An 8,711-nucleotide genomic window follows, 5' to 3' on the forward strand; every position below is an offset into this window, starting at 1 on the left:
TAAAGTTTATGAGCCAGTAAATTAACCTTAATTACCCCAACATTCATCCTCATTTTGAAGAGTAGTCAACAATGGGAATTCCTGAAGCAAAGAAAAAGCAAATTCTATGTGACTAGAGTGTCAGATTGCCATCAGAAAATTTAGGATGCACATTTTCTAATTCTTCATTTGTGCCTATAGTATTCAATGAAGCAAACTTTATTCTCTTTCATCTCCAAATTCAATTTTGCTCATTTTTAAAAAGAGCACTCTTTTTAAGCCTAAGTCTAGATGGTTTAGACACATCCATCTATGAGTGCATGTGTTTATATACATATATGTGTTTATATATGTGTATATATACAAACCCATATATGTATATGTGTATATATACTAGATATATGTGCATATGTATGCATATACTTATATAACAGTGGCAGTGTCTGTTCACACAAGATAAATTTCAGTAAAAAGTGTATCTCTTCCTAAATTTTTACTGAAGAGCTCATAACAAAGATGATGTTATCAAGATATAAAATAACGCTCACATTGCAGCTGCTACTTCTCCATCTAGTCCTCCTCCTTCATTAACATCATCACTGTCATAATTATTGTTATATGTCAAATGTGATTATAGTTCTAATGATAAGGATGGTGATTTTGTGGTTTATTTTATTTGAAGGACTGCAGTTATCTTTTTATACATTTTATCACATCTCAATTAAGCCAACACAAGAGACCTCTTTAGACACCAAAACATAAAATATTTATATAAGACAGCAGGTGTTAATGAAGGGAAACACTCATCCTTTTCTTTCTTCTTTGAGTGCCCTTTGTACGCACTATGTGTAATCCAAATAATTAAACACATTTTGATCGTTTTTTTAAAAACTTCTTTACATGCCCTTAAATTCTTTCCTTAAACTTTTACAGCATTTCATTTTCAAATTGAAGAAAAGCAATTCAGTTTTAAATACAGTAATTTAACCTTAAGCTTAATTTGCAATCTTACATTTAAATACTTGCATGTCTGATCCAAAATACTGTTTATCATTCACCACTTTATTTGTATTTCTAAAATAGAATGTTTATTATGTTTTTATCAGAAACATAGGAATGGGTGATTAAGATGTAAATGCTCTCTAATGTTTGCCTCACCATGATCTCCAAGAGAAGCAGCCTCCAGAGTTACCCTGCATGGGTGAGGGCATCTAAGATGACTGTAAAAGGACAGGGTACACAGCTAAAGAGACGAGTGAAATACTTTAAATGAAAGACATTCCTCCCTCTACAGAAGCTGAGCTAAAAGCAACGTCTTCCATTTGGATTGGCTTCCCCTTCCTCTTTTCCCTGCCTTTATACACTGGGCTAGATGAAAGCTGTAATATGAAGAATATAATCATTAGAAAATCATGTTTATTATGCTGAGAACTGAGAGGAAGAACTCTTCAAGAATGAGCAAGAACAAGGGATTTATCTGTGATCTCTACAAAAAAGCTGGATAATTTAGGAACTGAGACAAAATGATGACAGTGCCGTGGCTAAATTCTAACCTCTGCAGCCTGGATTGTCACAGGTTATTGAAAAGCCTGTTGGCAATAACACAGTCTGTCTTGAGTTGGAAATAGTTACTGAATACAGGTCTCTCTTTGACAACATAATGAGCCATAATTGTTACAACACTTGGACTTCACATGAAAATTAGAGTAACCTTATGCAGTATCAATTCTGAAGTGGGTGTTCATGATTTTAAAATACTTCTTAGATTTGGCTTTAAAAAGAATTAAAAATCATCTGTCTTACTGGTTTATCAAATAAGAACATGTTTGATCATGGTCCTTATGAAATAAGGAGAATATTAAAATCATGAAAATCATTTATTCTAATACATTTATTTATAATCTACTTATATCACAAAGGGAACATGATTTCAAAAGAAATTAATAGCTCCATTGGGATACCAGCTGTGACACAGACACTCTTTGATACTGTGTTGATGCTGTGTACATGTTGAAAATTGAACAAATGCCTTCTGGAAATCTGACATTGAGAGATGTAATAGAGTAATTGAAGATTTTAAAACCCTCCCACGTTCTATGAAGAATCATTTAATTTTTTAGAGATTTATTTCCACAAACACTACATGTTTGATCTGACATGTAAAGACAGATTTACTTTTTAAATATGGAATAAAAGTAATGCTGTATAGAAATGGGAGGGGAAGCCAACTCTAACTCTGCTTCCAACTGGGAAAATGATTGCTATCTAGCCTTTAATCCCTATAACTTCTATCCTCCCTTAGTCCTCTAAGGATTAGGTTAAAATGGGGAAAGTGGACAGTGCAGGAATAATACAGAGGGTTAGGTTACTAGAGTAGCATCAAGTTCTCCACATGCTCTTATTTCTTAAGGCCAATTATTCTTCCACTACAAATAATATTGTCCAGTGTATTACAGATTTTACTGTAATAAAATCAATGTAATTTAGTGTTGCTTTAACAGCATAATTAAAATATTTAAATTGTGTGGTGTTTCAGTGAGCTATTTGATCTATTCACTAGAGTTGTACTCATTCACTTAATACATAGTAATGGTATGCTTACACTCCAAGTATCCCTCTATGTGCTGGGTAATAACCCAAAGTCCTGTCCTCATGAATCTTATATTGTAAAAGTTTTTTATGAAAAAGAATATCACTATAAACCTAAATTCACAATTTAATGACCATAAGCAAGCTAGTATGTCTCCTAATCTCATTTTGGACTTCATGCTATCAGAGCATAGTTTTTTTTTGTTTGTTTGTTTTTTTTTTTTTTTTTTTTTTTTTTTTGTACTCTAGTTCAAATTGCTTAAATAAGTTTTTAGGAAGAACATACATGTAGCAGAATACTGTGATGCATGTCTGTAATCAAAGCTACTCTGGAGGTTGAGGTGGGAGGATTAAAATTTGAATTTTGAGGCCAGCCTGGACAATTAAGGAAGATACTGTCTCAAAATAAAAATAAAATACAATAAAAAGAACTGAGGATGTAGCTCAGTGCTAGATCCCCTAGATTTAATCTAATTATATTTTACTATAACCCTCAGTCTGGTTGCCTATAATCAGAACCCACACACCTGGACATAAAATCAGTCTACTTTTCCTATTGTCCATATGACATTCTCATTCTTATAGTACTCATACTAACAAATCACAAATTATTTAAAATTGCTTTCCATTTTCAATATTTAAAAGTCAATCAATCATCAAACATTGCTATTTGTTTATTTAATATTTTTTTCATATTATTTTATCAGTCCAATTCAGCAAAACCCCAATTGGTATTTTCACAAATTTTAAATTTCAGCCAGGTGTGGTGGCACAGATCCGTAATCCTAGCAGCTCGGGAGGCTGAGGCAGGAGAATGGTGAGTTTGAAGCCAGCCTCAGCAGTTTAGCAAAGGCCTAAGAAACTTAGTGAGAACCCTGTCTCAAAATAAAAAAATAAAAAGAAAAAAGGGCTGGGGATGTGGCTCAGTGTTTAAGCACCCCTCGGTTTTAATCCATGGTTTAAAAAGAAAGAAAGGAAAAAAAGAAAAGAAAAAGAAACTCCAAATTTTCTAAACAAATCTTTCCTCAAATTATGCAGTTTACAAAGCAAACTAACTATATTTTCATTCCATACTTAGCTAAATTTGCTATAAATTCTTTTAAAATATGTTAATGTATTCTGTATTAAATTTATAGGTAACTTATTTTAACTAAAATTAACTGATAGATTGAAAAGAGAGAACGAGAAAAATTTCCTCCCCTAAAGCTAGCAAAACCAAAATTATCCATACTACCTCTGTAAACTATAGTCAGTACTCATATTTTAGTGAAATAATTCTATATCTAATTTTATATTCTTACAAAAACAGGATCAAAACATATGTATTCAAAATGTACACAGGTATCACTTACAAAAAGTGTACCATTTTAATTAGTTTAATGATTATTGAAAATTGTATACCTTCATATACCATCATCCCAATCAAAATAGGAAATGTTTCCATAAACCCAGAAACTCCTTCTTGTCACTTTGTTCCCCTCCCCCACCTTTCACTCAAAATAACCACTGATTTCTATCACTACAATATGAATTTGCCTTCAATAAAAGGAATCATACAATATATATTCTTCTATGTCTGTTTTCTACATTTAGTATGACAATTTAATTAAATAATTTAATTTAACATTTAATCTATGTTGATGTGTGTTTTAATAGTTTAAACTTTTTTGTTAAGTTGCCTTCTATTATATAAGTATATGGAATAGATGATAATAGTTTATTTTATCACTTATTGAAGAATATTTTCATTGTACAAGACTCGGCAATTTTCATTCTTTAAATTTTATCTATTCTAGTAATCTATATTGTCAATTTGAAACTTTCTCATAACTAATGAGATTGAGTATTTTTCATGTATTTATTGGACATTATTGTATTTTGTGAAGCATTTTTTCAGGTTTTATTGCATTGCTTTGTGTATTTTATTAATTGGTAGGCACCTTGCATATATACTCTAGAAGAAAATGTTTTGCTAAATTATGCATGTAAATTAGACATGCTAATATGTATCTATTTCAATTTGTGACTTCCTTTTTTCAGTTTTTGAATAATGTCTATTGACAAGTAAAAGGATTTAAAATTTGATGATAAAAATTTGATCTTTTTTATAATTCTTTCTATTTTCTCTGAGAAATGTTACACATATTTCCCCCTACATTTTCTTCTTATAAATCTTGTGTTTTCTATTTTATATTGTGTGATTAACTTCCAAACAATTGCCTTTGGATATGGTATGAGGGAGAGGTTAAGGTAAATTCTTCTCCATGCTAATATCTAGTTTTTCCAGCATAATTTGTGGAGAAAACTATTCTTTCTTTATTGATATAAATTTGCTACATTGTAAAAAATTAATTAGCAATATATTGCTGTTCTATTCCTGAATTCTTTAGTCTATCCTATTGATCTATGTTTCTTCTAATAGTTGATTATTTTGGGTTTTTAAATGTCTATATACATTTTAGAATCATAATGGCAATTTAGAAATTTTTACAAATCATGAGATTTAGTTAATATTGCTTGCATTTTACTTGGCAACTTCCAGGAAATGTATATTTTTAAAATATGGGGTCTTTTTCATATTTTTCCACATTTCTATGAATATAAAATGTACAACAATTTAAGACTTATATCTTCTTTACTTATTTTAGCAATATTTTCTACTTTTTGGTATAAATGTTCACTTGTATCTTGTATATTACTTCCTGTTTATTTTATTACTTCAAGGCTCATAATTTTAAATTTAATTTTCTAATTGTATTTGCTAGATGAAATACAACTGACGGCTGTATATTGAGACTTTAGTCTGTGACTTTGTTACTTGTATTAATCTTAATTTTTAATGGAATCCTTAAGTTTTTCCACATAGGCAATCATCTTACCTACAAATAGGTGCAGATTCAATGCTACTTTCCAACATTTATCATTTTACTTCAGTTTTTCCTTATTGAAATATTTTTAATCTACAGTATAATATCTAATGAAAAGGTGAGAGCAAACAGTGGTATCTTGTTCCTAATTTTATGGGACAAGCTTGAGAACTTAAGCAATGTTAATATTGTGGTTTTCATAGATTTCTATTTTTAGCTTGATAAATTTCCAGAGCTTTCTGATGTGTTGAAAGTCATTTCCTCGAATGGATATTCAATTTTTAAAATAAGCTCTCTGCATCTATTGAAAATGAATGCATGTATTTTCAAATTTATTGTGTAAATGTGTTAAACTGTTTATTGCTTTTTAAAGGTTAAACAGAGTTTTACAAAATAAGCCTTATTTGCTTATCATTCATTATTCTTTGCTATCTATTATTGAGCTCCATTTTCTAGTATTTTATTGAGCACTTGTTTCCAGGTTCATTAGGGATGGTAATATTTACTTTTCTTTTCCTTTAATGACTTTGTCAGAATTTGGTATTAAGGATATGGTAGAATCATAAAATGACTTTTGAAGGTTTTCTAATCCTTTATTTAAAAACAAAAATTGGGTAAACTTTTCTTCTGGCTTGATGGAATTTCATGATGAAGTCAGCTTAGCTTAGAATTTATTCATGGGAAGATTTTTGTTTTATTAATATAGGATTAGTTAAATTTCCTATATTTTTTCTTCAGTCAGATTTGGATAGAGTTTCCCAAGGATTTTGACCCTTTAATCTTTGTGAAAAACTGTTTGTAATATTTCCTCATTACTTTTTTGTGCCTGGTATAGTTAAGAATGAAAGAAAAAGTGATATAGTAAAAATAGAAACAAAATAATTGTTCAGCTAAAATACAAAGCAAGAAAAAGTAGTACAATCACAAAGAAGATTAAATTAAATGCTACATAGAAGGAACTAATTTTTATGAGCAGAAAACAACAAAATAGAAAACAAGTAAAATTAACAAAGCAAAAATTGGCTTTTGAAAACATTAGTAAAGTTGAGAAATATTCTAGCAAGATTAACCAAAGGGCAAACAGAGAATATAACTTATCTATTTTAGGAATATGTAAGAAGATATCATTCATCTTTAAAAAATGATTGATAGATTGTATCTATCTCTCTATCTCTCTATCTATCTATCTCTCCCTTTCTGAAGTCTACATAGAGTAAGCTTTTTTCTGCCCTCACACTTTTCTCTGATACTTCTCACTGTTTCTACATGCTTCCCAATTCTTAATACCTCAACAGTATTATTCTATTTACATGTTCCCATTTTTGCATTTTTATCATAACATTGTTTTTATTCTTTTAAATGCCCCAAATCTCACCTTATAATATCCCATTTCTACTTGATCAATTGTACTTTAAGAAAATTATTATATTTTAAAAATTTTTTATATTTACCCCTTATTCCTCATTCCTCATACCTCTTTCCTTTCTGTAGATCTAATTCTTCCTTCTGAATTAATTTATCTTCCTTATCAAGAAAATCTTTTAAATTTCTTACAATATTGCCCTCATGACAACATATTCTCTTTCAGCATTTGTTCCCTTAAAAATGTCTTTCTGATTTATTTACAAAGGTGTAGGTATAGTAAGGGATAATGAAGCATCAACACAAGAAACTGTGCTCATTTCAGCAGCACATATACTAAAATTGGAATGATACAGAGAAGATTAGCATGGCCCCTACACAAGGATGACATGCAAATTTGTGAAGCATTCCATATTTTTTCTTTGATATAAGGAGGCTGATTCATAGTGGGATAGGGAGGGGAGCATGGGCAGAATAGAGGAACTCTAGATAGGGCAGAGGGGTTGGAGGGGAAGGGAGGGGGCATGGGGTTATTAATGATGGTGTATTGTGATGATCATTATTATCCAAAGTACAGGTATGAAGACACGAATTGGTGTGAATATACTATGTATACAACCAGAGATATGAAAAATTGTGCTCTATATGTGTAATAAGAATTGTAATGCATTCTGCTGTCATATATAAATAAAAAATAATTAATTAAAAAATAAATAAAAATGTCTTTCTTTCACTTGCTGAGACTCTTAAACATTTGTTTCAAATATCTCTTTTTGTACCACAATTGTCTTTTTTTTTTTTCAATCTACTTTTCCTGTTTGTTTCATTGGAGTATTTCTTTTCTTTTGAAAAGTTTAATGACTACTCTAACTCCGTCTCTGTCTCTGTGTCTGTCTCTGTGTCTGTCTCTGTCTCTGTCTCTGTCTCTCTTTTTTTTGAGGGGGGCGGTGGCGACAGAGTTTACAGGGAATTACCACAGGGATGCTTTGGGCCTTGATAAATTGCTGAGGCTAGCTTTGAATACCTGCTCCTCCTGTCGAAGTCTCCTGAGCTGCTGGGATGACAGGTGTGCACCACTGTGCTGGCTCTAATCTCATTTTAAGCACTTTCAATAAATTTGATTTCCTTTCTGTTGTTGCTGTTTTCAATTCTGTAATTTCCTTCAAGTCTTGTTTTGTAGTTTACATGTATTTGCTGATATTTTCCATCTCGCTCCTAAGACTGTATTTTCCTTTAATTATTTGAATTTTTTTTTGTTTACCTTTGTAAACTTACTTGTAGTAGCTTCTTTTAAAACTTTTCCTGCTAAATCCAACATCAGATTCATCTCAGTGTTGATTGCTATTGAATATTAGTATAGAGTTTTGTTTCCTGAGTCTAGGTCATATTTTTCTTGGCCTATTGAATATTTTATTGATGACATGTGGAGGGATTCTTGTTCTACTGTATTTCTGTGGAGTATTTTTGCTTCATTTCTACAACTGGCTGATTATCTTTAACTTGTGATAGACTCAGCTTTATGCTTATTTAGGGGAGGACTGAAAATCTAAATTTTCTCAAGTCTCTTAATTGGAGGAAGCTGTCCTCCCAAATCTATCTCCCCTGAAGATCTTTTCAGGATTTAATTTTAGACTTTGTTTGAAAGGGTGGAGTAGTTCCTAAGGAGATTGTCTAACTGATAGCCCATAGACTTTCTGGTGTCAAAGCTAGATTTTCAGATTTTTTCAGAGTTTTAACCTGTTAACAAAGTCTCAAGACTCTTTGTTTGCTTGACCATTAAATTTCCCTGCATTGTTAGCCTGTGTTTCCTCTATACTAGTCTGTCCCCACGTCAATAACAATCACTTTTTATTAAGCTTTAGGTGGTTTCGCCAAGCTTTTGTCTAAGGACTCACAGAAAACTTTACAAATTCT

General features: G+C 31.0%; 1 non-coding gene across 1 annotated transcript; it reads left to right on the forward strand.

Annotated features, from left to right (window-relative positions):
* The first annotated feature begins 7,109 nt into the window (after positions 1-7,109).
* On the forward strand, positions 7,110-7,216 carry LOC143400615 (U6 spliceosomal RNA). The gene has a single exon (XR_013091515.2). It is a non-coding gene; the product is annotated as a U6 spliceosomal RNA (small nuclear RNA).
* The last annotated feature ends 1,495 nt before the right edge of the window (positions 7,217-8,711 follow it).

Source organism: Callospermophilus lateralis, chromosome 5, assembly GCF_048772815.1.
Source record: "Callospermophilus lateralis isolate mCalLat2 chromosome 5, mCalLat2.hap1, whole genome shotgun sequence".
NCBI classification, from domain to species: domain Eukaryota; kingdom Metazoa; phylum Chordata; class Mammalia; order Rodentia; family Sciuridae; genus Callospermophilus; species Callospermophilus lateralis.